General features: G+C 46.2%; 40 non-coding genes and 30 pseudogenes across 40 annotated transcripts; all 70 read right to left on the bottom strand.

Annotated features, from left to right (window-relative positions):
• Positions 1-1,582: 1,582 nt before the first annotated feature.
• LOC112759723 (5S ribosomal RNA) lies at positions 1,583-1,701 on the bottom strand (annotated as a pseudogene).
• Positions 1,702-1,880: 179 nt separating this feature from the next.
• Positions 1,881-1,999, bottom strand: LOC112759582 (5S ribosomal RNA; annotated as a pseudogene).
• A 177-nt stretch (positions 2,000-2,176) lies between these two features.
• On the bottom strand, positions 2,177-2,295 carry LOC112759495 (5S ribosomal RNA). The gene has a single exon (XR_003180236.1). It is a non-coding gene; the product is annotated as a 5S ribosomal RNA (ribosomal RNA).
• Positions 2,296-2,473: 178 nt separating this feature from the next.
• LOC112759488 (5S ribosomal RNA) lies at positions 2,474-2,592 on the bottom strand. Its single transcript, XR_003180229.1, has one exon. It is a non-coding gene; the product is annotated as a 5S ribosomal RNA (ribosomal RNA).
• Positions 2,593-2,773: 181 nt separating this feature from the next.
• LOC112759639 (5S ribosomal RNA) lies at positions 2,774-2,892 on the bottom strand (annotated as a pseudogene).
• A 181-nt stretch (positions 2,893-3,073) lies between these two features.
• LOC112759501 (5S ribosomal RNA) lies at positions 3,074-3,192 on the bottom strand. The gene has a single exon (XR_003180240.1). It is a non-coding gene; the product is annotated as a 5S ribosomal RNA (ribosomal RNA).
• Positions 3,193-3,374: 182 nt separating this feature from the next.
• On the bottom strand, positions 3,375-3,493 carry LOC112759472 (5S ribosomal RNA). The gene has a single exon (XR_003180215.1). It is a non-coding gene; the product is annotated as a 5S ribosomal RNA (ribosomal RNA).
• A 179-nt stretch (positions 3,494-3,672) lies between these two features.
• Positions 3,673-3,791, bottom strand: LOC112759733 (5S ribosomal RNA; annotated as a pseudogene).
• Positions 3,792-3,971: 180 nt separating this feature from the next.
• On the bottom strand, positions 3,972-4,090 carry LOC112759489 (5S ribosomal RNA). Its single transcript, XR_003180230.1, has one exon. It is a non-coding gene; the product is annotated as a 5S ribosomal RNA (ribosomal RNA).
• Positions 4,091-4,266: 176 nt separating this feature from the next.
• LOC112759615 (5S ribosomal RNA) lies at positions 4,267-4,385 on the bottom strand (annotated as a pseudogene).
• A 179-nt stretch (positions 4,386-4,564) lies between these two features.
• Positions 4,565-4,683, bottom strand: LOC112759590 (5S ribosomal RNA; annotated as a pseudogene).
• Positions 4,684-4,863: 180 nt separating this feature from the next.
• LOC112761275 (5S ribosomal RNA) lies at positions 4,864-4,982 on the bottom strand. The gene has a single exon (XR_003181677.1). It is a non-coding gene; the product is annotated as a 5S ribosomal RNA (ribosomal RNA).
• Positions 4,983-5,160: 178 nt separating this feature from the next.
• LOC112759659 (5S ribosomal RNA) lies at positions 5,161-5,279 on the bottom strand (annotated as a pseudogene).
• A 181-nt stretch (positions 5,280-5,460) lies between these two features.
• On the bottom strand, positions 5,461-5,579 carry LOC112760667 (5S ribosomal RNA). Its single transcript, XR_003181097.1, has one exon. It is a non-coding gene; the product is annotated as a 5S ribosomal RNA (ribosomal RNA).
• A 178-nt stretch (positions 5,580-5,757) lies between these two features.
• Positions 5,758-5,876, bottom strand: LOC112759574 (5S ribosomal RNA; annotated as a pseudogene).
• A 182-nt stretch (positions 5,877-6,058) lies between these two features.
• On the bottom strand, positions 6,059-6,177 carry LOC112762204 (5S ribosomal RNA). The gene has a single exon (XR_003182552.1). It is a non-coding gene; the product is annotated as a 5S ribosomal RNA (ribosomal RNA).
• Positions 6,178-6,358: 181 nt separating this feature from the next.
• LOC112759643 (5S ribosomal RNA) lies at positions 6,359-6,477 on the bottom strand (annotated as a pseudogene).
• Positions 6,478-6,667: 190 nt separating this feature from the next.
• Positions 6,668-6,786, bottom strand: LOC112759595 (5S ribosomal RNA; annotated as a pseudogene).
• Positions 6,787-6,973: 187 nt separating this feature from the next.
• On the bottom strand, positions 6,974-7,089 carry LOC112759580 (5S ribosomal RNA; annotated as a pseudogene).
• Positions 7,090-7,264: 175 nt separating this feature from the next.
• On the bottom strand, positions 7,265-7,383 carry LOC112759326 (5S ribosomal RNA). The gene has a single exon (XR_003180097.1). It is a non-coding gene; the product is annotated as a 5S ribosomal RNA (ribosomal RNA).
• A 180-nt stretch (positions 7,384-7,563) lies between these two features.
• LOC112759278 (5S ribosomal RNA) lies at positions 7,564-7,682 on the bottom strand. The gene has a single exon (XR_003180051.1). It is a non-coding gene; the product is annotated as a 5S ribosomal RNA (ribosomal RNA).
• Positions 7,683-7,861: 179 nt separating this feature from the next.
• Positions 7,862-7,980, bottom strand: LOC112759799 (5S ribosomal RNA; annotated as a pseudogene).
• Positions 7,981-8,156: 176 nt separating this feature from the next.
• Positions 8,157-8,275, bottom strand: LOC112759783 (5S ribosomal RNA; annotated as a pseudogene).
• Positions 8,276-8,456: 181 nt separating this feature from the next.
• Positions 8,457-8,575, bottom strand: LOC112759592 (5S ribosomal RNA; annotated as a pseudogene).
• Positions 8,576-8,755: 180 nt separating this feature from the next.
• On the bottom strand, positions 8,756-8,874 carry LOC112762125 (5S ribosomal RNA). Its single transcript, XR_003182478.1, has one exon. It is a non-coding gene; the product is annotated as a 5S ribosomal RNA (ribosomal RNA).
• A 181-nt stretch (positions 8,875-9,055) lies between these two features.
• On the bottom strand, positions 9,056-9,173 carry LOC112759350 (5S ribosomal RNA). The gene has a single exon (XR_003180117.1). It is a non-coding gene; the product is annotated as a 5S ribosomal RNA (ribosomal RNA).
• A 177-nt stretch (positions 9,174-9,350) lies between these two features.
• LOC112759442 (5S ribosomal RNA) lies at positions 9,351-9,469 on the bottom strand. The gene has a single exon (XR_003180193.1). It is a non-coding gene; the product is annotated as a 5S ribosomal RNA (ribosomal RNA).
• Positions 9,470-9,648: 179 nt separating this feature from the next.
• LOC112759755 (5S ribosomal RNA) lies at positions 9,649-9,767 on the bottom strand (annotated as a pseudogene).
• A 181-nt stretch (positions 9,768-9,948) lies between these two features.
• On the bottom strand, positions 9,949-10,065 carry LOC112759674 (5S ribosomal RNA; annotated as a pseudogene).
• Positions 10,066-10,245: 180 nt separating this feature from the next.
• Positions 10,246-10,364, bottom strand: LOC112762257 (5S ribosomal RNA). The gene has a single exon (XR_003182600.1). It is a non-coding gene; the product is annotated as a 5S ribosomal RNA (ribosomal RNA).
• A 178-nt stretch (positions 10,365-10,542) lies between these two features.
• LOC112761603 (5S ribosomal RNA) lies at positions 10,543-10,661 on the bottom strand. The gene has a single exon (XR_003181991.1). It is a non-coding gene; the product is annotated as a 5S ribosomal RNA (ribosomal RNA).
• A 184-nt stretch (positions 10,662-10,845) lies between these two features.
• LOC112759543 (5S ribosomal RNA) lies at positions 10,846-10,963 on the bottom strand (annotated as a pseudogene).
• A 188-nt stretch (positions 10,964-11,151) lies between these two features.
• LOC112759527 (5S ribosomal RNA) lies at positions 11,152-11,270 on the bottom strand. Its single transcript, XR_003180263.1, has one exon. It is a non-coding gene; the product is annotated as a 5S ribosomal RNA (ribosomal RNA).
• A 179-nt stretch (positions 11,271-11,449) lies between these two features.
• LOC112762212 (5S ribosomal RNA) lies at positions 11,450-11,568 on the bottom strand. The gene has a single exon (XR_003182559.1). It is a non-coding gene; the product is annotated as a 5S ribosomal RNA (ribosomal RNA).
• Positions 11,569-11,749: 181 nt separating this feature from the next.
• Positions 11,750-11,868, bottom strand: LOC112759343 (5S ribosomal RNA). Its single transcript, XR_003180112.1, has one exon. It is a non-coding gene; the product is annotated as a 5S ribosomal RNA (ribosomal RNA).
• Positions 11,869-12,018: 150 nt separating this feature from the next.
• LOC112759763 (5S ribosomal RNA) lies at positions 12,019-12,137 on the bottom strand (annotated as a pseudogene).
• A 176-nt stretch (positions 12,138-12,313) lies between these two features.
• Positions 12,314-12,432, bottom strand: LOC112759680 (5S ribosomal RNA; annotated as a pseudogene).
• A 181-nt stretch (positions 12,433-12,613) lies between these two features.
• Positions 12,614-12,732, bottom strand: LOC112761079 (5S ribosomal RNA). Its single transcript, XR_003181491.1, has one exon. It is a non-coding gene; the product is annotated as a 5S ribosomal RNA (ribosomal RNA).
• A 181-nt stretch (positions 12,733-12,913) lies between these two features.
• On the bottom strand, positions 12,914-13,032 carry LOC112759311 (5S ribosomal RNA). Its single transcript, XR_003180082.1, has one exon. It is a non-coding gene; the product is annotated as a 5S ribosomal RNA (ribosomal RNA).
• A 180-nt stretch (positions 13,033-13,212) lies between these two features.
• On the bottom strand, positions 13,213-13,331 carry LOC112759431 (5S ribosomal RNA). Its single transcript, XR_003180183.1, has one exon. It is a non-coding gene; the product is annotated as a 5S ribosomal RNA (ribosomal RNA).
• A 178-nt stretch (positions 13,332-13,509) lies between these two features.
• Positions 13,510-13,629, bottom strand: LOC112759699 (5S ribosomal RNA; annotated as a pseudogene).
• Positions 13,630-13,807: 178 nt separating this feature from the next.
• Positions 13,808-13,926, bottom strand: LOC112762109 (5S ribosomal RNA). Its single transcript, XR_003182463.1, has one exon. It is a non-coding gene; the product is annotated as a 5S ribosomal RNA (ribosomal RNA).
• A 180-nt stretch (positions 13,927-14,106) lies between these two features.
• Positions 14,107-14,225, bottom strand: LOC112759562 (5S ribosomal RNA; annotated as a pseudogene).
• A 179-nt stretch (positions 14,226-14,404) lies between these two features.
• Positions 14,405-14,523, bottom strand: LOC112759722 (5S ribosomal RNA; annotated as a pseudogene).
• A 181-nt stretch (positions 14,524-14,704) lies between these two features.
• On the bottom strand, positions 14,705-14,823 carry LOC112759448 (5S ribosomal RNA). Its single transcript, XR_003180198.1, has one exon. It is a non-coding gene; the product is annotated as a 5S ribosomal RNA (ribosomal RNA).
• A 181-nt stretch (positions 14,824-15,004) lies between these two features.
• Positions 15,005-15,123, bottom strand: LOC112761711 (5S ribosomal RNA). Its single transcript, XR_003182092.1, has one exon. It is a non-coding gene; the product is annotated as a 5S ribosomal RNA (ribosomal RNA).
• A 181-nt stretch (positions 15,124-15,304) lies between these two features.
• On the bottom strand, positions 15,305-15,423 carry LOC112759322 (5S ribosomal RNA). The gene has a single exon (XR_003180093.1). It is a non-coding gene; the product is annotated as a 5S ribosomal RNA (ribosomal RNA).
• A 177-nt stretch (positions 15,424-15,600) lies between these two features.
• On the bottom strand, positions 15,601-15,719 carry LOC112759505 (5S ribosomal RNA). Its single transcript, XR_003180244.1, has one exon. It is a non-coding gene; the product is annotated as a 5S ribosomal RNA (ribosomal RNA).
• Positions 15,720-15,900: 181 nt separating this feature from the next.
• LOC112759499 (5S ribosomal RNA) lies at positions 15,901-16,019 on the bottom strand. Its single transcript, XR_003180238.1, has one exon. It is a non-coding gene; the product is annotated as a 5S ribosomal RNA (ribosomal RNA).
• Positions 16,020-16,197: 178 nt separating this feature from the next.
• On the bottom strand, positions 16,198-16,316 carry LOC112762280 (5S ribosomal RNA). The gene has a single exon (XR_003182622.1). It is a non-coding gene; the product is annotated as a 5S ribosomal RNA (ribosomal RNA).
• A 181-nt stretch (positions 16,317-16,497) lies between these two features.
• LOC112762282 (5S ribosomal RNA) lies at positions 16,498-16,616 on the bottom strand. Its single transcript, XR_003182624.1, has one exon. It is a non-coding gene; the product is annotated as a 5S ribosomal RNA (ribosomal RNA).
• Positions 16,617-16,799: 183 nt separating this feature from the next.
• Positions 16,800-16,918, bottom strand: LOC112761557 (5S ribosomal RNA). Its single transcript, XR_003181947.1, has one exon. It is a non-coding gene; the product is annotated as a 5S ribosomal RNA (ribosomal RNA).
• Positions 16,919-17,101: 183 nt separating this feature from the next.
• Positions 17,102-17,220, bottom strand: LOC112759480 (5S ribosomal RNA). Its single transcript, XR_003180223.1, has one exon. It is a non-coding gene; the product is annotated as a 5S ribosomal RNA (ribosomal RNA).
• A 190-nt stretch (positions 17,221-17,410) lies between these two features.
• LOC112759768 (5S ribosomal RNA) lies at positions 17,411-17,529 on the bottom strand (annotated as a pseudogene).
• A 177-nt stretch (positions 17,530-17,706) lies between these two features.
• Positions 17,707-17,825, bottom strand: LOC112759735 (5S ribosomal RNA; annotated as a pseudogene).
• Positions 17,826-18,008: 183 nt separating this feature from the next.
• On the bottom strand, positions 18,009-18,126 carry LOC112762248 (5S ribosomal RNA). The gene has a single exon (XR_003182593.1). It is a non-coding gene; the product is annotated as a 5S ribosomal RNA (ribosomal RNA).
• Positions 18,127-18,309: 183 nt separating this feature from the next.
• LOC112762165 (5S ribosomal RNA) lies at positions 18,310-18,428 on the bottom strand. The gene has a single exon (XR_003182515.1). It is a non-coding gene; the product is annotated as a 5S ribosomal RNA (ribosomal RNA).
• Positions 18,429-18,605: 177 nt separating this feature from the next.
• LOC112759610 (5S ribosomal RNA) lies at positions 18,606-18,724 on the bottom strand (annotated as a pseudogene).
• Positions 18,725-18,902: 178 nt separating this feature from the next.
• On the bottom strand, positions 18,903-19,021 carry LOC112759807 (5S ribosomal RNA; annotated as a pseudogene).
• A 181-nt stretch (positions 19,022-19,202) lies between these two features.
• LOC112759282 (5S ribosomal RNA) lies at positions 19,203-19,321 on the bottom strand. Its single transcript, XR_003180055.1, has one exon. It is a non-coding gene; the product is annotated as a 5S ribosomal RNA (ribosomal RNA).
• A 180-nt stretch (positions 19,322-19,501) lies between these two features.
• LOC112759435 (5S ribosomal RNA) lies at positions 19,502-19,620 on the bottom strand. Its single transcript, XR_003180186.1, has one exon. It is a non-coding gene; the product is annotated as a 5S ribosomal RNA (ribosomal RNA).
• Positions 19,621-19,798: 178 nt separating this feature from the next.
• Positions 19,799-19,917, bottom strand: LOC112759510 (5S ribosomal RNA). Its single transcript, XR_003180247.1, has one exon. It is a non-coding gene; the product is annotated as a 5S ribosomal RNA (ribosomal RNA).
• A 183-nt stretch (positions 19,918-20,100) lies between these two features.
• LOC112762199 (5S ribosomal RNA) lies at positions 20,101-20,219 on the bottom strand. The gene has a single exon (XR_003182547.1). It is a non-coding gene; the product is annotated as a 5S ribosomal RNA (ribosomal RNA).
• Positions 20,220-20,401: 182 nt separating this feature from the next.
• LOC112759299 (5S ribosomal RNA) lies at positions 20,402-20,519 on the bottom strand. The gene has a single exon (XR_003180072.1). It is a non-coding gene; the product is annotated as a 5S ribosomal RNA (ribosomal RNA).
• Positions 20,520-20,708: 189 nt separating this feature from the next.
• On the bottom strand, positions 20,709-20,827 carry LOC112759772 (5S ribosomal RNA; annotated as a pseudogene).
• A 178-nt stretch (positions 20,828-21,005) lies between these two features.
• On the bottom strand, positions 21,006-21,124 carry LOC112762211 (5S ribosomal RNA). Its single transcript, XR_003182558.1, has one exon. It is a non-coding gene; the product is annotated as a 5S ribosomal RNA (ribosomal RNA).
• Positions 21,125-21,305: 181 nt separating this feature from the next.
• On the bottom strand, positions 21,306-21,424 carry LOC112759622 (5S ribosomal RNA; annotated as a pseudogene).
• Positions 21,425-21,611: 187 nt separating this feature from the next.
• Positions 21,612-21,730, bottom strand: LOC112759661 (5S ribosomal RNA; annotated as a pseudogene).
• Positions 21,731-21,906: 176 nt separating this feature from the next.
• LOC112759678 (5S ribosomal RNA) lies at positions 21,907-22,025 on the bottom strand (annotated as a pseudogene).
• Positions 22,026-22,206: 181 nt separating this feature from the next.
• Positions 22,207-22,325, bottom strand: LOC112761068 (5S ribosomal RNA). The gene has a single exon (XR_003181478.1). It is a non-coding gene; the product is annotated as a 5S ribosomal RNA (ribosomal RNA).
• Positions 22,326-22,386: the final 61 nt, after the last annotated feature.

The raw sequence follows: 22,386 nt of genomic DNA, 5'->3' as shown, positions 1-22,386 counted from the left end.
TACAAACTGGCGTTCAACTCCAAGAATGACCTATCCACGTGTAAACTTCAAGCTCAGCCCAAGCACACACCAAGTGGGCCCCAGAAGTGGATTTCTACATCATTTACTTACTTCTGTAAACCCTAGTAACTAGTTTAGTATAAATAAGACTTTTTACTATTGTATTAGACATCTTATGATTTTTAGTTCAACTTTGGATTATATTGATCACGTTTGGGGCTGGCCATTCGGCCATGCCTGGACCTTATCACTTATGTATTTTCAACGGTAGAGTTTCTACACACCATAGATTAAGGTGTGGAGCTCTGCTGTTCCTCACGAATTAATGCAAAGTACTACAGTTTCTCTATTCAATTCAACTTATTCCGCTTCTAAGATATTCATTCGCAATTTAATATGAATGTGATGAACGTGACAATCATCATCATTCCCAAACGAACGCGTGCCTGACAACCACTTCCGTTCCACCTTAGATTGGATGATTATCTCTTGGATCTCTTAATTAGAATCTTCGTGGTATAAGCTAGATTGATGGCGGCATTCATGAGAATCCGGAAAGTCTAAACCTTGTCTGTGGTATTCCGAGTAGGATTCAGGGATTGAATGACTGTGACGAACTTCAAACTCGCGAGTGCTGGGCGTAGTGACAGACGCAAAAGGATAGTAAATCCTATTCCAGTATGATCGAGAACCTCCAGATGATTAGCCATGCAGTGATAGCACATCGGACCATTTTCACAGAGAGGATGGGATGTAGCCATTGACAACGGTGATGCCTCCAGATGATTAGCCATGCAGTGACAGCGCATCGAACCATTTTCACAGAGAGGATGAGATGTAGCCATTGACGACGGTGATGCCCTTACATAAAGTTTGCCATGGAAAGGAGTAGGAAAGATTGGATGAAGACAGCAGAAAAGCAGAGGTTCAGAGGAACGAAAGCATCTCTATATACTTATCTGAAATTCTCACCAATGAATTACATAAGTATTTCTATCTTTATTTTCTATTTATTTATTATTACTATTCGAAAACTCCATAACCATTTGATATCCGCCTGACTGAGATTTACAAGATGACCATAGCTTGCTTCATACCAACAATCTCTGTGGGATCGACCCTTACTCACGTAAGGTTTTATTACTTGGACGACCCAGTGCACTTGCTGGTTAGTTGTGCGAAGTTGTGAAGTTATGTTTGGACCATGGTATTGTGCACCAGTTATTGGCGCCATGCCAGGGAGAGAACGAACAACAAATTTTACGACCTCAGTGTAACAATCTCGCATACCAAACACGAGGACTTCCTAGGAGGTCACCAATCTTAGTACCACTCTCGTCCAAGCACGCTTAACTGCGGCGTTATGATTGGATCTTGTGCATTAGTGCTGGTATGATCGCATCTATTAAAGTATGGGCACACAATTATCATAAGAATGTCTCGCGACGTAGGGTAAGTCGAGCTGCAAAGCCCTGCAGGGCCAGTGGGAGCTTGGCGAAAATCAGTTCATTAAGGCTCACAATAGCTAAACTATTAGAGATAGCATCGTTTAAAGAACGAGGGTACGCACGACGTAAAAAAAAAGGTACAACACGAAGACTTCCTAGGGGATCACCCATCCTAGTACTACTCTAGTCCAAGCACGCTTAACTACGGAGTTCTGGTGGAATCCGGGGCATAAGTGCTGGTATGATCACAGCTATTAAAGTATGTGCACACAATTATCATAAGCATGTATCGCGACGTAGGGTAAGTCGAGCGGCGAAGCCGTGCAGGGCCCGTGGGAGCTTGCCGAAAATCAGTTCATTAAGGATCGCTATAGCTAAACTATTAGAGATAGCGTCGTTTAAAGAATGGGGGTAAGCACGATGTAAAAAAAAAAGGTACAACAGGAGGATTTCCCAGGAGGTCACCCATCCCAGTACTACTCTAGCCCAAGCACGCTTAACTATGGAGTTCTGGTGGGATCTCGTGCGTTAGTGCTGGTATGATCACACCTATTAAAGTATATGCACATAATTATCATAAGCATGTATCGGTAAATAGGGTAAGTCGAGCTCAAAACCCTGCGGGCCCCGTAAGAGCCTGCCAAAAATCAGGTCATTAAATCTCGCTTTAGGTAAACTATTCGAGATAGCGTCGTTTAAAGAACGAGGGTAAGTACGACATAAAAAAAGAGGTGCAACACGAGGACTTCCTAGGTGGTCACCAATCTTACTACCACTCTCGCCCAAGCACGCTTAACTGCGGAGTTCTGATTGGATCCGGTGCATTAGTGCTGATATGATCGCATCTATTAAAGTATGCGCACACAATTATCATAAGAATGTCTCGCGACGTAGGGTATGTCGAGCTGCAAAGCCCTGCAGGGCCCGTGGGAGCTTAGCGAAAATCAGTTCATTAAGGCTCACTATAGCTAAACTATTAGAGATAGCATCATTTAAAGAACGAGGGTAAGCACGACGTAAAAAAAAAGGTACAACACGAGGACTTCCCAGGAGGTCACCTATCCTTGTACCACCCTCGCCCAAGCACGCTTAATTGCGGAGTTCTCATGGGATCCAGTGCATTAGTGCTGGTATGATCGCACGTATTAAAGTATGCGCACACAATTATCATAAATTAGTGTCGCGACATAGGGTAAGTCGAGCTGCGAAGCCTTGCGGGGCCCGTGGTAGCCTACCGAAAATCAGGTAATTAAATCTCGCTTTTGGTAAACTATTCTAGATAACGTCGTTCAAAGAACGAGGGTAAGCACGACGTAAAAAAAAAAGAGGTGCAACAGGAAGACTTCCCAGGAGTTCACCCATCCTAGTACTACTCTCGCCCAGACACGGTTAACCGCGGATTTCTAATGGGATCCGGTGCATTAGTGCTGGTATGATCGCACCTATTAAAGTATTTGCACACAATTATCATAAGCATGTGTCCCTACATAGGTTAAGTCGAGCTACGAATCCCTGCGGGGCCCATTAGAGCCCCCCGAAAATCAGGTCATTAAGGCTCGCTTTAGCTAAACTATTCAAGATAGCATCGTTTAAAGAACGAGGGTAAGCACGACGTAAAAAAAAAAGTGGTGCAACACGAGGACTTTCGAGGAGGTCACCCATCCTAGTACTACTCTCGCCCAAAGACGCCTAACTATGGAGTTCTGGTGGGATCCAGTGCATTAGTGTTGGTATGGTCACACCTATTAAAGTATGTGCACACAATCATCATAAGCATGTATCGCGACAAAGGGTAAGCCGAGCTGCGAAGCCCTGCGGGCCCCGTAGGAGCCTGCCAAAAGTCAGGTCATTAAGGCTCACTTTAGTTAACTGATTCGAGATAGCATCATTTAAAGAACAAGGGAAAGCACGACGTAAAGAAAAAAAAAGGTGTAACACGAGGACTTCCCAGGAGGTCACCCATCCTAGTACCACTCTCGCCCACGCACGCTTATCTCCAGAGTTCTGATGGGATCCGATGCATTAGTGCTAGTATGATTACACTAATTAATGTATGTGCACACAATTATCATAAGCATGTATCGCTACATAGGGTAAGTCGAGCTGCGAAGCCCTGCAGGGCCCGTGGGAGCTTGCCGAAAATCAGTTCATTAAGGCTCACTATGGCTAAACTATTCGAGATAGCGTCGTTTAAAGAACGAGGGTAAGTACGACGTAAAAAAAAAAGGTACAACACGAGGACTTCCCTGGAGGTAACCCATCCTAGTACTACTCCCGCCTAAGCGCGTTTAACTACGGAGTTCTTGTGGGATCTGGTGCATTAATGCTGGTATGCTCACACCAATTAATGTATGTGCACACAATTATCATAAGCATGTATCGCTACATAAGGTAAGTCGAGCTGCGAAGCCCTGCGGGCCTCGTAGGACCCTGCCGAAAGTCAGGTCATTAAGGGTCGCTTTAGCTAAACTATTCGAGATAGCATCGTTGAAAGAACGAGAGAAAGCACGGCGTAAAAAAAAAGGGGGGCAACACGAGGACTTCCCAGGAGGTCACCCATCGTAGTACTACTCTCGGCCAAGCACGCATCACTGCAGAGTTCTGATGGGATTCGGTGCATTAGTGCTGGTATGATCGCACCTATTAAAATATGCGCATGCAATTGTCATAAGCGTGTATCGTTACATAGGGTAAGTCGAGCTGCGAAGCCTTGTGGGCCCCGTAGGAGCCTGCCGAAAGTCAGGTCGTTAAGGGTCGCTTTAGCTAAACTATTCGAGATAGCATCGTTTAAGGAACGAGGGTAAGCACGACGTAAAAAAAGGTACAACACAAGGACTTCGCTGGAGGTAACCCATCCTAGTACTACTCTCACCTAAGCACGTTTAACTACGGAGTTCTGGTGGGATCCGGTGCATTAGTGTTGGTATGATCGCACCTATTAAGATATGTGCACGCAATTATCATAAGCATCTATCGCGACGTAGGGCAAGTCGAGCTGCGAAGCCCTGCAGGGCCCGTGGGATCTTGCCAAAAATCAGTTCATTAAGGCTCAGTATAGCTAAACTATTCGAGATAGCGTCGTTTAAAGAACGAGGGTAAGTACGACGTAAAAAAAAAAGGCACAACACGAGAACTTCCAAGGAGGTCACCCATCCTAGTACTACTCTAGCCCAAGCACGCTTAACTACAGAGTTCTGGTGGGACCCGGTGTATTAGTGCTGTTATGATCACACCTATTAAAGTATGTGTAGCCAATTATCATAAGCATGTATCGCTACATAGGGTAAGTCGAGCTGCGAAGCCCTGCGGGCCCCGTAGGAGCCTGCGAAAAGTCAGGTCATTAAGGCTCGCTTTAGCTAAACTATTCAAGATAGCGTTGTTTAAAGAACAAGGGTAAGCATGACGTAAAAAAAAAGAGGTGCAACACGAGGACTTCCCAGGAGGTCATCCATCGTAGTACTACTCTCGCCCAAGCACGCTTAACTGCAGAGTTCTAATGGGATCTGGTGCATTAGTGCTCGTATGATCGCACCTATTAAAGTTTGTGCACACAATTATCATAAGCATATATTGCAACGTAGGGTAAATCGAGCTGCGAAGCCCTGCAGGACCCATGGGAGCTTGCCGATAGTCAGGTCATTAAGGCTCGCTTTAGCTAAACTATTCGAGATAGCGTCGTTTCAAGAACGAGGGTAAGCACGACGTAAAAAAAAAGGCACAACACGAGGAATTCCCTGGAGGTAACCCATCCTAGTACTACTCTCGCCTAAGCACGTTTAACTATGGAGTTCTGGTGGGATCCGGTGCATTATTACTGGTATGATCACGCCAATTAAAGTATGTACACGCAATTATCATAAGCATGTATCGCTACATAGGGTAAGTCGAGCTGCGAAGCCCTGCGGTCCTCGTAGGACCCTGCCGATAGTTAGGTCATTAAGGCTAGCTTTAGCTAAACTATTCGAGATATCGTCGTTAAAAGAATGAGGGTAAGCACGACGTAAAAACAAAAGAGGTGCAACACGAGGACTTCCCAGGAGGTCACCCATCCTAGTACTAATCTCGCCCAAGCACGCTTAACTACGGAGTTCTGGTGGGATCCGGTGCATTAGTGCTCGTATGATCGCACCTATTAAAGTATGTGCACACAATTATCATAAGCATGTATCGCGACGTAGGGTAAGTCGAGCTGCGAAGCCCTGCAGGGTCCGTGGGAGCTTGCCGAAAATCAGTTCATTAAGACTCACTATAGCTAAACTATTCGAGATAGCGTCGTGTAAAGAACGAGGGTAAGCACGACGTAAAAAAAAAGGTACAACACGAGGAATTCTCATGAGGTCACCCATTCTTGTACCACTCTCGCCCAAGCACGCTTAACTACGGAGTTCTGGTGGGATGCAGTGCATAAGTGCTGGTATGATCACACCTATTAAAGTATGTGCACACAATTATCATAAGCGTGTATCGCTACATAGGGTAAGTCGAGCTACGAAGCCCTGCGGGCTCCGTAGGAGCCTGCTGAAAGTCAGGTCATTAAGGCTCGCTTTAGCTAAACTATTAGAGATAGCGTCGTTTAAAGAACGAGGGTAAGCACGACGTAAAAAAAAAAAGAGGTGCAACACGAGGACTTCTCAGGAGGTCACCCATCCTAGTACTACTTTTGCCCAAGCACGCTAAACTTCGGAGTTCTAATAGGATCCGGTGCATTAGTGCTGGTATGATCGCACCTATTAAAGTATGTGCACACAATTATCATAAGCATGTTTCGCGACTTAGGGTCGGTCGAGCTGCGAAACCCTGCGGGTCCCGTGGGAGCTTGCCTAAAATCAGTTCGCTAAGGCTCGCTTTAGCTAAACTATTCGAGATAGCGTCATTTAAAGAACGAGGTTAAGCACGGCGTTAAAAAAAAAGAGGTGCAACACGAGGACTTCCCAGGAGATCACCCATCCTAGTACAACTCTTGCCCAAGTACGCTTAACTGCGGAGTTCTGATGGGATCCTGGGAATTAGTGCTGGTATGATCGTAGCTTTTAAAGTATTCACACACAATTATCATTAGCATGTGTCACGACGTAGGGTAAGTCGAGCTGTGAAACCTTGTGGGCCCGTAGGAGCCTAGTGAAAATCAGGTCATTAAGGCTCACTTTAGCTAAACTATTCAAGATTGCGTCATTTAAAAAATGAGGGTAAGCACGACGTAAAAAAAAAAAAAAAGAAAAGTGGTGCTCCACGAGGAATTCCGAGGAGGTCACCCATCCTAGTACTACTCTCGCCCAAGCATGCTTAACTGCGGAGTTCTGATGGGATCTGATGCATTATTGCAGGTATGATCACACTTATTAAAGTATATGCACACAATTATCATAAGCATGTATCGCTACATAGGGTTAGTCGAGCTACGAAGCCCTGTCGGCCCCATAGGAGCCTGCCGAAAGTCAGGTCATTAAGGCCCGCTTTAGCTAAACTATTCGAGATAGCGTCGTTTAAAGAACGAGGGTAAGCACGACGTAAAAAAAAAAAGAAAAGTAGTGCAACACAAGGAATTCCGAGGTCACCCATCCTAGTACTACTCTTGCCCAAGCACGCCTAACTGCGGAGTTCTGATAGGATCCGGTGCAATAGTGCCGGCATGATCGCACCTATTAAAGTATGCGCACACAATTATCATAAGCATGTCTCACGACGTAGGGTAAGTCGAGCTGCGAAGCCCTGCGGGCCCGTGGGAGCTTGCCAAAAATCAGTTCATTAAGGCTCGCTTTAGCTAAACCATTCGAGATAGCGTCGTTTAAAGAACGAAGGTAAGCACGACATAAAAAAAGGTGCAACACGAGGACTTCTCAGGAGGTCGCGCATCGTAGTACTACTCTCACCCAAGCACGCTTAACTGCGAAGTTCTGATGGGATCCGGGGCATTAGTGCTGGTGTGATCGCACCTATTAAAGTATATGCACACAATTATCATTAGCATGTCTCGCGACGTAGGGTAAGTCGAGCTGCGAAGCCCTACAGAGCCCATGGGAGCTTCCCGAAAATCAGATCATTAAGGCTCACTTTAGATAAACTATTCGAGATAGCATCGTTTAAAGAACGAGGGTAAGCACGACGTAAAAAAATAGTGGTGCTACACGAGTTATTCCGAGGAGGTCACCCATCCTAGTACCACTCTCGCCCAAGCACGCTTAACTACGGAGTTCTGGTGGGATCCGGTGCATTAGTGCTGGTATGATCGCACTTATTAAAGTATGTGCACACAATTATCATAAGCATGTATCGCGACGTAGGGTAAGTCGAGCTACGAAGCCCTGCAGGGCCCGTGGGAGCTTGCTGAAAATCAGTTCATTAAGGCTCACTGTAGCTAAACTATTTGAGATAGCGTCGTTTAAAGAACAAGGGTAAGCATGACGTAAAAAAAAAAGGTACAACATGAGGACTTCCTTGGAGGTAACCCATCCTAGTACTACTCTCGCCTAAGCACGTTTAACTACGGAGTTCTGGTGGTATCCAGTGCATTTGTGCTGGTATGATCAAACAAATTAATGTATGTGTACACAATTATCATAAGCATGTATCCCTTCATAGGTTAAGTCGAGCTGCGAACCCTGCAGGCCTCGTAGGACCCTGCCGATAGTCAGGTCATTAAGACTCGCTTTAGCTAAACTATTCGAGATAGCGTCGTTTCAAGAACGAGGGTAAGCACGACGTAAAAAAAAGGTACAACACGAGGAATTCCCTGGAGGTAACCCATCCTAGTACTACTCTCGCCTAAGAACGTTTAACTATGGAGTTCTGGTGGGATCCGGTGCATTATTGCTGGTATGATCACGCGAATTAAAGTATGTGCACATAATTATCATAAGCATGTATCGCTACATAGGGTAAGTCGAGCTGCGAAGCACTGCGGGCCTCGTAGGACCCTGCCGATAGTCTGGTCATTAAGGCTCGCTTTAGCTAAACTATTCGAGATATCGTCGTTAAAAGAACGAGGGTTAGCACGACGTAAAAAAAAAAGAGGTGCAACAAGAGGACTTCTCAGGAGGTCACCCATCCTAGTACTACTCTCGCCCAAGCACGTTTAACTGCAGAGTTCTGATGGGATCCGGTGCATTATTGATCGTATGATCCCACCTATTAAAGTATGTGCATGCAATTGTCATAAGCATGTATCGCTACATAGTGTAAGTCGAGCTGCGAAGCCCTGCAGGCCCCGTAGGAGCCTGCCGAAAGTCAAGTCATTATGGCTCGCTTTAGCTAATATATTCGAGATAGCGTCGTTTAAAGAACGAGGGTAAGGACAACGTGAAAAAAAAGAGGTGCAACACGAGGATTTCCCATAAGGTCACCCTTCCTAGTACTACTCTCGCCCAAGCACGCTTAACTACGGAGTTTTGGTGGGATCCGGTGCATTAGTGCTGGTATGATCGCACCTATTAAAGTATGCGCATGCAATTGTCCTAAGCATGTATCGCTACATAGGGTAAGTCGAGCTGCGAAGCCCTGCGGGCCCCGTAGGAGCCTGTCGAAAGTCAGGTCATTAAGGCTCGCTTTAGCTAAACTATTCGAGATAGCGTCGTTTAAAGAACGAGGGTAAGCACGACTTAAAAAAAAAAGAGGTGCAACACGAGGACTTCCCAATAGGTCACCCATCTTAGTACCACTCTCGCCCAAGCACGCTTAACTACGGAGTTTTGTGGGATCCGGTGCATTAGTGCTGGTATGATCACACCTATTAAAGTATGTGCACACAATTATCATAAGCATGTATCGCGACGTAGGGTAAGTCGAGCTGCGAAGCCCTGTAGGGCTCGTGGGAGCTTGCCGAAAATCAGTTCATTAAGGCTCAATATAGCTAAACTATTCGAGATAGCGTCGTTTAAAGAACGAGGGTAAGCACGACGTAAAAAAAAAGTACAACACGAGGACTTCCCAGGAGGTCACCCATCCTAGTACAAGTCTAGACCAAGCACGCTTAACTACGGAGTTCTGGTGGGATCTGGTGCATTAGTGCTGGTATGATCACACCTACTAAAGTATGTGCACACAATTATCATTAGCATGTATCCCTACATAGGGTAAGTCGAGCTGCAAAACCCTGCGGGCCTCGTAGGACTCTGCCGAAAGTCAGGTCATTAAGGTTCGCTTTAGCCAAAATATTTGAGATTGCGTCGTTTAAAGAACGAGGGTAAGCACGACGTAAAAAAAAATGGTACAACACGAGGACTTCCCTGGAGGTAACCCATCTTAGTACTACTCTCGCCTAAGCACGTTTAAGTACGGAGTTCTGGTAGGATCCGGTGCATTATTGCTGGTATGATCACGCCAATTAATGTATGTGCACACAATTATCATAAGCATGTATCGCTATATAAGGTAAGTCGAGCTGCAAAGCCCTGTGGACCTCGTAGGACCCTGCCGAAAGTCAGGTCATTAAGGGTCGCTTTAGCTAAACTATTCGAGATAGCATTGTTAAAAGAACGAGGGTAAGCACGACGTAAAAAAAAAAGAGGTGCAACACGAGGACATCCCAGGGTCACCCATCGTAGTACTACTCTCGCCCAAGCACGCTTAACTGCAGAGTTTTGATTGGATCCGATGCATTAGTGCTGGTATGATCGCACCCATAAAAGTATGTGCATGCAATTGTCATAAGCATGTATCGCTACATAGCGAAAGTCGAGCTGCGAAGCCCTGCGGGCCCCGTAGGAGCCTGCCGAAAGTCAAGTCATTAAGGCTCGCTTTAGCTAAATTATTCGAGATAGCATCGTTTAAAGAACGAGGGAAAGCACGACATAAAAAAAAGGAGGTGCAGCACGAGGACTTCTTAGGAGGTCACCCATCCTAGTACCACTCTCGCCTAAGCACGCTTAACTACGGAGTTCTGGTGGGATCCGGTGCATTAGTGCTGGTATGATCGCACCTATTAAAGTATGTGCACACAATTATCATAAGCATGTATCGCGACGTAGGGTAAGTCGAGCTGCGAAGCCCTGCAGGGCCCGTGGGAGTTTGCCGAAAATCAGTTCATTAAGACTCACTATAGCTAAACTATTCGAGATAGCGTCGTTTAAAGAACGAGGGTAAGCAAAACGTAAAAAAAGAGGTACAACACGAGGACTTCCCAAGAGGTCACCCATCCTAGTACCACTCTCGCCCAAGCACGCTTAACTACGGAGTTCTGGTGGGATCCGGTGCATTAGTGCTGGTATGATCACACCTATTAAAGTATGTGCACACAAATATCATAAGCATGTCTCGCGACGTAGGGTAGGTCAAGCTACGAAGCCCTACGGGTCCCGTGGGAGCTTGCCTACAATCAGTTCACTAAGGCTCGCTTTAGCTAAACGATTCGACATAACATCGTTTAAAGAACGATGATAAGCACAACGTTAAAAAAAAAAAGGAGTTTCAACACGAGGACTTCCCAGGAGGTCACCCATCCTAGTACTAATCTTGCCCAAGCACGCTTAACTGCGGAGTTCTGATGGATCTGGGGCATTAGTGCTGGTATGATCGCAGCTATTAAAGTATGCACACACAATTATCATTAGCATGTGTCACGACGTAGGGTAAGTCGAGCTGTGAAGCCCTGTGGGCCCGTGGTAGCCTGCCGAAAATCAGGTCATTAAGGCTCACTTTAGCTAAACTATTCAAGATTGCGTCGTTTAAATAACGAGGGAAAGCACGACGTAAAAAAAAAAAAAGAAAAGTGGTGCTCCACGGGGAATTCCGAGGAGGTCACCCATCCTAGTACTACTCTCGCCTAAGCATGCTTAACTGCGGAGTTCTGATGGGATCCGATGCATTAGTGCCAGCATAATCGCACCTATTAAAGTATGCTCACACAATTATCATAAGCATGTCTAACGACGTAGGTAAGTCGAGATGCGAAGCCCTGCGGGGCCCGTGGTAGCCTGCCAAAAATCAGGTCATTAAGTCTCGCTTTAGGTAAACTATTCCAGATAACGTCGTCCAAAGAACGAGGGTAAGCACGACGTAAAAAAAATAAGGTGCAACACGAGGATTTCCGAGCAGGTCACCCATCCTAGTACTACTTTCGCCCAAGCACGCTTAACTACGGAGTTCTGGTGGGATCCGGTGCGTTAGTGCTGGTATGATCACACCTATTAAAGTATGTGCACAGAATCATCATAAGCATGTATCGCGACAAAGGGTATGTCTTGCTGCGAAGCGCTGCGGGCCCTGCAGGAGCCTACCGAAAGTCAGGTCAATAAGTCTCACTTTAGCTAACTGATTCGAGATAGCGTCATTTAAAGAACGAGGGTAAGCACGACGTAAAGAAAAAAAAGGTGCAACACGAGGTCTTCCCAGGAGGTCACCCATCCTAGTACCGCTCCCGCCCACGCACTCTTAATTGCGGAGTTCTGATGGGATCCGGTGCATTAGTGTTAGTATGATTGCGCCTACTAAAGTATGCGCACACAATTATCATAAGCATGTGTCGCGACATAGGGTAAGTGTAGTTGGGAAGCCCTGCTGGGTCCGTGGGAGCCTGTCGAGAATCAGTTCATTAAGGCTTACTTTAGGTAAAATATTCGAGTTAGCGTCATTTAAAGAGGTGCAACACGAGGACTTCCTAGGAGGTCACCAATCTTAGTACTACTTTCGTCCAAGGATGCTTAACTGCGGCGTTCTGATTGGATCCGGTCCATTAGTCCTGGTATGATCGCATCTATTAAATTATGAACACACAATTATCATAAGAATGTCTCGCGACGTAGGGTAAGTCGAGCGGCGAAGCCGTGCAGGGCCCGTGGGAGCTTGCCGAAAATCAGTTCATTAAGGCTCGCTATATCTACACTATTCAAGATAGCGTCGTTTAAAGAATGGGGGTATGCACACGTAAAAAAAAGGTACAACACGAAGATTTCCCAGGAGGTCACCCATCCTAGTACTACTCTAGCCCAAGCATGCTTAACTACGGAGTTCTGGTTGGATCCGGTGCATTAGTGTTGGAATGATCACACCTATTAAAGTATATGCACACAAATATCATAAGCATGTATCGGTACATAGGGTAAGTCGAGTTGCGAAACCCTACGGGCCCCGTAGGAGCCTGCCAAAAGTCAGGTCATTAAGGCTCGCTTTAGCTAAACTATTCAAGATAGTGTCGTTTAAAAAATGAGGGTAAGTACGACGTTAAAAAAAAAGAGGTGCAACACGAGGACTTCCCAGGAGGTCACCCATCATAGTACCACTCTCGCTCAAGCACGCTTAACTGCGGAGTTCTCATGGGATCCGGTGCATTAGTGCTGGTATGATCGCACCTATTAAAGTATTTGAACACAATTATCATAAGCATGTATCGCGACGAAGGGTAAGTCGAGCTACGAAGCCCTGAAGGGCCCGTGGGAGCCTGCCGAAAATCAGTTCATTAAGGCTCACTATAGCTAAACTATTCGAGATAACATCGTTTAAAGAACGAGGGTAAGCACGACGTCAAAAAAAAAGAGGTGCAACACGAGGACTTCCATGGAGGTAACCCATCCTAGTACTACTCTCGCCTAAGCACGTTTAACTACGGAGTTCTAGTGGGATCCGGTGCATTAGTGCTGGTATGATCACACCAATTAATGTATGTGCACAAAATTATCATAAGCATGTATCGCTACATAGGGTAAGTCGAGCTGCGAAGCCCTGCGGGCGTCGTAGGACCCTACTGAAAGTCAGGTCATTAAGGCTTGCTTTAGCTAAACTATTCGGGATAGCGACGTTAAATGAACGAGGGTAAGCACGACGTAAAAAAAAAGAGGTGCAACACGAGGACTTCCCAGGAGGTCACCAATCTTAGTACTACTCTCGCCCAGGCACGCTTAACAACGGTGTTCTGATTGGATCCGGTGCATTAGTGCTGGTATGATCGCATCTATTAAAGTATGCGCACACAATTATCATAAAAATGTCTCGCGACGTAGGGTAAGTCGAGCTGCAAAGTCCTGCAGGGCCCGTGGGAGCTTGGCAAAAATCAGTTCATTAAGGCTCACTATAGCTAAACTATTAGAGATAGCATCGTTTAAAGAACGAGGGTAAGCACGACGTAAAAAAAAGGGCACAACACGAAGACTTCCCAAGGGGTCACCCATCCTAGTACTACTCTAGCCCAAGCACGCTTAACTATGGAGTTCTGGTGGAATCCGGTGCATTAAGTGCTGGTATGATCACACCTATTAAAGTATGTGCATACAATTATCATAAGCATGTATCGCGACGTAGGGTAAGTCGAGCGGCGAAGCCGCGCAGGGCCCGTGGGAGCTTGCCGAAAATCAGTTCATTAAGGCTCGCTATAGCTAAACTATTAGAGATAGCGTCGTTTAAAGAATGAGGGTAAGCACGACATAAAAAAAAAGGTACAACACGAGGACTTCCCAGGAGGTCACCCATCCTAGTACCACTCTCGCCCAAGCACGCCTAACTGCGGAGTTCTCATGGGATCCGGTGCATTAGTGCTGGTATGATCGCACCTATTAAAGTATGCGCACACAATTATCATAAGTTTGTATCGCGACATAGGGTAAGTCGATCTGCGAAGCCTTGCGATGTCCGTGGTAGCCTGCCGAAAATCAAGTCATTAAATCTCGCTTTAGGTAAACTATTCCAGATAGCGTCGGTCAAAGAACGAAGGTAAGCACGACGTAAAAAAAAAGAGGTGCAACACGAGGACTTCCCAGGAGTTCACCCATCCTTGTACTACTGTCGCCCAAACACGGTTAACTGCGGATTTCTGATGGGATCCGGTGCATTAGTGCTGGTATAATCGCACCTATTAAAGTATTTGCACACAATTATCATAAGCATGTGTCCCGACATAGTTTAAGTCGAGCTACGAATCCCTGCGGGGCCCATTAGAGCCTCCCGAAAATCAGGTCATTAAGGCTCGTTTTAGCTAAACTATTCAAGATAGCGTCGTTTAAAGAACAAGGGTAAGCACGACGTAAAAAAAAATGGTGCAACACGAGGACTTCCGAGGAGGTCAGCCATCCTATTACTACTCTCGCCCAAGCACGCTTAACCACGGAGTTCTGGTGGGGTCCAGTGCATTAGTGCTAGTAAGGTCACACCTATTAAGGTATGTTCACACAATCATCATAAGCATGTATCGCGACAAAGGGTAAGTCGAGCTTCGAAGCCCTGCGGGCCCCATAGAAGCCTGCCAAAAGTCAGGTCATTAAGGCTCACTTTAGTTAACTGATTCGAGATAGCGTCATTTAAAGAACGAGGGTAAGCATGACGTAAAGAAAAAAAAGGTGCAACACGAGGACTTCCCAGGAGGTCACCCATCCTAGTACCGCTCTCGCCCACGCACGCTTAACTCCGGAGTTCTGATGGGATCCGATGCATTAGTTCTAGTATGATCACACTAATTGATGTATGTGCACACTATTATCATAAGAATGTATCGCTACATAGGGTAAGTCGAGCTGCAAAGCCCTGCAGGGCCCGTGGGAGCCTGCCGAAAATCAGTTCATTAAGGCTCACTATAGCAAAACTATTCGAGATAGCATCATTAAAAGAACGAGGGTAAGCACGACGTAAAAAAAAAAGAGGTGCAACACAAGGACTTCCCAGGAGGTCACCCATCGTAGTACTACTCTCGTCCAAGCACGCTTAACTGCAGAGTTCTGATGGGATCCGGTGCATTAGTGTTGGTATGATCGCACCTATTAAAGTATGCGCATGCAATTGTCATAAGCATGTATCGCTATATAGGGTAAGTCGAGCTGCGAAGCCCTGCGGGCCCCGTAGGAGCCTGCCAAAAGTCAGGTCATTAAGGCTCGCATTAGCTAAACTATTCGATATAGCGTCGTTTAAAGAACGAGGGTAAGCACGACTTAAAAGAAAAAGAGGTGCAACAAGAGGACTTCCCAGGAGGTCACCCATCGTAGTACCACTCTCGCCCAAGCATGCTTAACTACGGAGTTCTCGTGGGATCCGGTGCATTAGTGCTGGTATGATCGCACATATTATAGTATGTGCACACAATTATCATAAGCATGTATCGCGACGTAGGGTAAGTCGAGCTGCGAAGCCCTGCAGGGCTCGTGGGGGCTTGCCGAAAATCAGTTTATTAAGGCTAAATATAGCTAAACTATTCGAGATAGCGTCGTTTAAAGAACGAGAGTAAGCACGACGTAAAAAAAAAATACAACACAAGGACTTCCCAGGAGGTCACCCATCCTAGTATAACTCCAGCCCAAGCACGCTTAACTACGGAGTTCTGGTGGGATTCGGTGCATTAGTGCTGGTATGATCACACCTATTAAAGTATGTGCACACAATTATCATAAGCATGTATCCCTACATAGGGTAAGTCAAGCTGCGAAACCCTGCGGGCCTCGTAGGACCCTGCCGAAAGTCAGGTCATTAAGGTTCGCTTTAGCTAAACTATTTGAGATTGCGTCATTTAAAGAACGAGGGTAAGCACGACGTAAAAAAAAAAAGGGTACAACACGAGGACTTCCCTGGAGGTCACCCATCCTAGTACCACTCTCGCCCAAGCACCCTTAACTACGGAGTTCTGGTGGGATCTGGGGCATTAGTGTTGGTATGATCGCACCTATTAAAGTATGTGCACACAATTATCATAAGCGTGTATCTCGACGTAGGGTAAGTCGAGTTGCGAAGCCCTGCAGGGCCCGTGGGAGCTTGCCGAAAATCAGTTCGTTAAGACTCACTATAGCTAAACTATTCGAGATAGCGTCGTTTAAAGAACGAGGGTAAGCACGATGTAAAAAAAATGGTACAATACGAGGACTTCCCAGGAGGTCACCCATCCTAGTACCACTCTTGCCCAAGCACGCTTAACTACGGAGTTCTGGTGGGATCCGGTGCATTAGTGCTGGTATGATCACACCTATTAAAGTATGTGCACACAATTATCATAAGCATGTATCGCTACATAGGGTAAGTCGAGCTGCGAAGCCCTGCGGACCCCGTAGGAGCCTACCGAAAGTCATGTCATTAAGACCCGCTTTAGCTAAACTATTCGAGATAGCATCGTTTAAAGAACGACGATAAGCACGACGTAAAAAAAAAAGAGGTGCAACACGAGGACTTCTCAGGAGGTCACCCATCCTCGTACCACTCTCGCCCAAGCACACTTAACTACGGAGTTCTAGTGGGATCCGGTGCATTAGTGCTGGTTTTATCGCACCTATTAAAGTATGGGCACACAATTATCATAAGCATGTCTCGCTACGTAGGGTAAGTCGAGCTGCGAAGCCCTGCGGGTCCCGTGGGAGCTTGCCGAAAATAAGTTCACTAAGGCTCGCTTTAGCTAAACTATTCGAGATAGCATCGTTTAAAGAACGAGGGTAAGCACGACATAAAAAAAAAAAAGAGGTGCAACACGAGGACTTCTCAGGTGGTCACCCATCCAAGTACTACTCTTGCCCAAGCACGCTTAACTACGGAGTTCTGATGGGATCCGGTGCATTAGTTCTAGTATGATCGCACCTATTAAAGTATGTGCATACAATTATCATAAGCATGTCTCGCGACGTAGGGTAGGTCGAGCTGCGAAGCCCTGCGGGTCCCGTGGGAGCTTGCCTAAAATCAGTTCACTAAGGCTCGCTTTAGCTAAACGATTTGAGATAGCGTCGGTAAAAGAACGAGGGTAAGCACGACATTAAAAAAAAAAAGAGGTGCAACACGAGGACTTCCCAGGAGGTCACTCATCCTAGTACTAATCTTGCCCAAGCACGCTTAACTGCAGAGTTCTTATGGGATCTGAGGCATTAGTGCTGGTATGATAGCAGCTATTAAAGTATGCACACACAATTATCATTAGCATGTGTCACGACGTAGGGTAAGTTGAGCTGTGAAGCCCTGTGGGCCCGTGGGAGCCTGCCAAAAATTAGGTCATTAAGGCTCACTTTAGCTAAACTATTCAACATTGCGTCGTTTAAACAACGAGGGTAAGCACGACGAAAAAAAAAAAGAAAAGAAAAATGGTGCTCCACCAGGAATTCCGAGGAGGTCACCCATCCTAGTAACGCTCTCGCCCACGCACGCTTAACTCCGGAGTTCTGATGGGATCCGATGCATTAGTGCTAGTATGATCACACTAATTAATGTATGTGCACACTATTATCATATGAATGTATCGCTACATAGGGTAAGTCGAGCTGGGAAGCCCTGCAGGGTCCGTGGGAGCTTGTCGAAAATCAGTTCATTAAGGCTCACTATAGCTAAACTATTCGAGATAGCGTCGTTTAAAGAACGAGGGTAACCACGACGTAAAAAAAAGGTACAACACGAGGACTTCCTTGGAGGTAACCTATCCTAGTACTACTCCCGCCTAAGCGCGTTTAACTACGGAGTTCTTGTGGGATCCGGTGCATTAATGCTGGTATGATCACACCAATTAATGTATGTGCACACAATTATCATAAGCATGTATCGCTACATAGGGTAAGTCGAGCTGCGAAGCCCTGCGGGCCTCGTAGGACCCTGCCGAAAGTTAGGTCATTAAGGGTCGCTTTACCTAAACTATTCGAGATAGCATCGTTAAAAGAAAGAGGGTAAGCACGACGTAAAAAAAAAAAAGAGGTGCAACACGAGAATTTCCAAGGGGTCACCCATCGTAGTACTACTCTCGCCCAAGCACGCTTAATTGCAGAGTTCTGATGGGATCCGATGCATTAGTGCTGGTATGATCGCACCTATTAAAGTATGCGCATGCGATTGTCGTAAGCATGTATCGCTACATAGGGTAAGTCGAGCTGCGAAGCCCTGCGGGCCCCGTAGGAGCCTGTCGAAAGTCAGGTCATTAAGGCTCGCTTTAGCTAAACTATTCGAGATAGCGTCGTTTAAAGAACGAGGGTAAGCACGACTTAAAAATAAAAAAGAGGTGCAACACGTGGACTTCCCAGTAGGTCACCCATCCTAGTACCACTCTCGCCCAAGCACGCTTAACTACGGAGTTTTGGTGGGATCCGGTGCATTAGTGCTGGTATGATCACACCTATTAAAGTATGTGCACACAATTACCATAAGCATGTATCGCGACGTAGGGTAAGTCGAGCTGCGAAGCCCTGTAGGGCTCGTCGGAGCTTGCCGAAAATAAGTTCATTAAGGCACAATATAGCTAAACTATTCGAGATAGCGTCGTTTAAAGAACGAGGGTAAGCACGACGTAAAAAAAAAGTACAACACGAGGACATCCCAGGAGGTCACCCATCCTAGTACAATTCTAGACCAAGCACGCTTAACTACGGAGTTCTGGTGGGATCTGGTGCATTAGTGCTGGTATGATCACACCTATTAAAGTATGTGCACACAATTATCATTAGCATGTATCCCTACATAGGGTAAGTCGAGCTGCAAAACCCTGCGGGCCTCGTAGGACCCTGCCGAAAGTCAGGTCATTAAGGTTCGCTTTAGCCAAACTATTTGAGATTGCGTCGTTTAAAGAACGAGGGTAAGCACGACGTAAAAAAAATGGTACAACACAAGGAATTCCCTGGAAGTAACCCATCCTAGTACTACTCTCGCCTAAGCACGTTTAAGTACAGAGTTCTGGTAGGATCCGGTGCATTATTGCTGGTATGATCACGCCAATTAATGTATGTGCACACAATTATCATAAGCATGTATCGCTATATAGGGTAAGTCGAGCTGCAAAGCCCTGCAGACCTCGTAGGACCCTGCCGAAAGTCAGGTCATTAAGGCTCGCTTTAGCTAAACTATTCGAGATAGCATTGTTAAAAGAACGAGGATAAGCACGACGTAAAAAAAAAAGAGGTGCAACACGAGGACTTCCCAGGAGGTCACCCATCGTAGTACTACTATCGCCCAAGTACGCTTAACTGCAGAGTTTTGATTGGATCTGGTGCATTAGTGCTGGTATGATCGCACCTATAAAAGTATGCGCATGCAATTGTCATAAGCATGTATCGCTACATAGCGAAAGTCGAGCTGCGAAGCCCTGCGGGCCCCGTAGGAGCCTGCCGAAAGTCAAGTCATTAAGGCTCGCTTTAGCTAAATTATTCGAGATAGCGTCGTTTAAAGAACGAGGGAAAGCACGACGTAAAAAAAAAGACGTGCAGCACAAGGACTTCCCAGGAGGTCACCCATCATAGTACCACTCTCGCCTAAGCACGCTTTACTACGGAGTTCTGGTGGGATCTGGTGCATTAGTGCTGGTATGATCGCACCTATTAAAGTATGTGCACACAATTATCATAAGCATGTATCGCGACGTAGGGTAAGTCGAGCTGCGAAGCCCTACAGGGCCCGTGGGAGCTTGCCGAAAATCAGTTCATTAAGACTCCCTATAGCTAAACTATTCGAGATAGCGTCGTTTAAAGAACGAGGGTAAGCACAACGTAAAAAAAAAGGTACAACACGAGGACTTCCCAAGAGGTCACCCATCCTAGTACCACTCTTGCCCAAGCACGCTTAACTACGGAGTTCTGGTGGGATCGGGTGCATTAGTGTTGGTATGATCACACCTATTAAAGTATGTGCACACAAATATCATAACCATGTATCGCTACAAAGGGTAAGTCGAGCTGTTAAGCCCTGCGGCCCGTAGGAGCCTGCCGAAAGTCATGTCATTAAGGCTCGCTCAAGCTAAACTATTCGAGATAGCGTCGTTTAAAGAACGACGTTAAGCACGACGTAAAAAATAAAAAAAGGCGTGCAACACGAGGACTTCTCAGGGGGTCACCCATCCTCGTACCACTTTCGCCCAAGCACGCTTAACTACGGAGTTCTGATGGGATCCGGTGCATTAGTGCTGGTATGATCGCACCTATTAAAGTATGTGCACACAATTACCATAAGCATGTCTCGCGACGTAGGGTAGGTCAAGCTGCGAAGCCCTGCGGGTCCCGTGGGAGCTTGCCTACAATCAGTTCACTAAGGCTCGCTTTAGCTAAACGATTCGACATAACATCGTTTAAAGAACGATGATAAGCACAACGTTAAAAAAAAAGGAGTTGCAACACGAGGACTTCCCAGGAGGTCACCCATCCTAGTACTAATCTTGCCCAAGCACGCTTAACTACGGAGTTCTGATGGATCTGGGGCATTAGTGCTGGTATGATCGCAGCTATTAAAGTATGCACACACAATTATCATTAGCATGTGTCACGACGTAGGGTAAGTCGAGCTGTGAAGCCCTGTGGTCCCGTGGGAGCCTGCCGAAAATCAGGTCATTAAGGCTCACTTTAGCTAAACTATTCAAGATTGCGTCATTTAAACAACGAGGGAAAGCACGACGTAAAAAAAAAGAAAAGAAAAGTGGTGCTTCACTGGGAATTCCGAGGAGGTCACTCATCCTAGTACTACTCTCGCCTAAGCATGCTTAACTGCGGAGTTCTGATGGGATCCGATGCATTAGTGCCGGCATAATCGCACCTATTAAAGTATGCTCACAGAATTATCATAAGCATGTCTCGCGACGTAGGGTAAGTCGAGCTGCGAAGCCCTGCGGGGCCCGTGGTAGCATGCCAAAAATCAGGTCATTAAGTCTCGCTTTAGGTAAACTATTCCAGATAGCGTCGTCCAAAGAACGAGGGTAAGCACGACGTAAAAAAAAAGGTGCAACACGAGGATTTCCGAGCAGGTCACCCATCCTAGTACTACTTTCGCCCAAGCACGCTTAACTACGGAGTTCTGGTGGGATCCGGTGCGTTAGTGCTGGTATGATCACACCTATTAAAGTATGTGCACACAATCATCATAAGCATGTATCGCGAGAAAGGGTATGTCAAGCTGTGAAGTGCTGCGGGCCCTGCAGGAGCCTACCGAAAGTCAGGTCAATAAGTCTCACTTTAGCTAACTGATTCGAGATAGCGTCATTTAAAGAACGAGGGTAAGCACGACGTAAAGAAAAAAAAGGTGCAACACGAGTTCTTCCCAGGAGGTCACCCATCCTAGTACCGCTCCCGCCCACGCACTCTTAATTACGGAGTTCTGATGGGATCCGGTGCATTAGTGTTATTATGATTGCGCCTACTAAAGTATGCGCACACAATTATCATAAGCATGTGTCGCGACATAGGGTAAGTGTAGTTGGGAAGCCCTGCTGGGTCCGTGGGAGCCTGTCGAGAATCAGTTCATTAAGGCTTGCTTTAGGTAAAATATTCGAGTTACCGTCATTTAAAGAACGAGGGTAAGCATGACGGAAAAAAAATAAATAAAGAGGTGCAACACGAGGACTTCCTAGGAGGTCACCAATCTTAGTACTACTCTCGTCCAAGGATGCTTAACTGCGGCGTTCTGATTGGATCCGGTGCATTAGTGCTGGTATGATCACACCTATTAAAGTATGTGCACACAATTATCATAAGCATGTATCGCGACGTAGGGTAAGTCGAGCGGCGAAGCCGTGCAGGGCCCGTGGGAGCTTGCCGAAAATCAGTTCATTAAGGCTCGCTATATCTACACTATTCAAGATAGCGTCGTTTAAAGAATGGGGGTATGCACACGTAAAAAAAAGGTACAACACGAAGATTTCCCAGGAGGTCACCCATCCTAGTACTACTCTAGCCCAAGCATGCTTAACTACGGAGTTCTGGTTGGATCCGGTGCATTAGTGTTGGAATGATCACACCTATTAAAGTATATGCACACAAATATCATAAGCATGTATCGGTACATAGGGTAAGTCGAGTTGCGAAACCCTACGGGCCCCGTAGGAGCCTGCCAAAAGTCAGGTCATTAAGGCTCGCTTTAGCTAAACTATTCAAGATAGTGTCGTTTAAAAAATGAGGGTAAGTACGACGTTAAAAAAAAAGAGGTGCAACACGAGGACTTCCCAGGAGGTCACCCATCATAGTACCACTCTCGCTCAAGCACGCTTAACTGCGGAGTTCTCATGGGATCCGGTGCATTAGTGCTGGTATGATCGCACCTATTAAAGTATTTGAACACAATTATCATAAGCATGTATCGCGACGAAGGGTAAGTCGAGCTA

Source organism: Arachis hypogaea, chromosome 16, assembly GCF_003086295.3.
Source record: "Arachis hypogaea cultivar Tifrunner chromosome 16, arahy.Tifrunner.gnm2.J5K5, whole genome shotgun sequence".
In the NCBI taxonomy this organism is placed as follows: domain Eukaryota; kingdom Viridiplantae; phylum Streptophyta; class Magnoliopsida; order Fabales; family Fabaceae; genus Arachis; species Arachis hypogaea.
The sequence above is the reverse complement of the archived record's forward strand: the minus strand, read 5'-3'. Positions and strand labels throughout refer to the sequence as shown.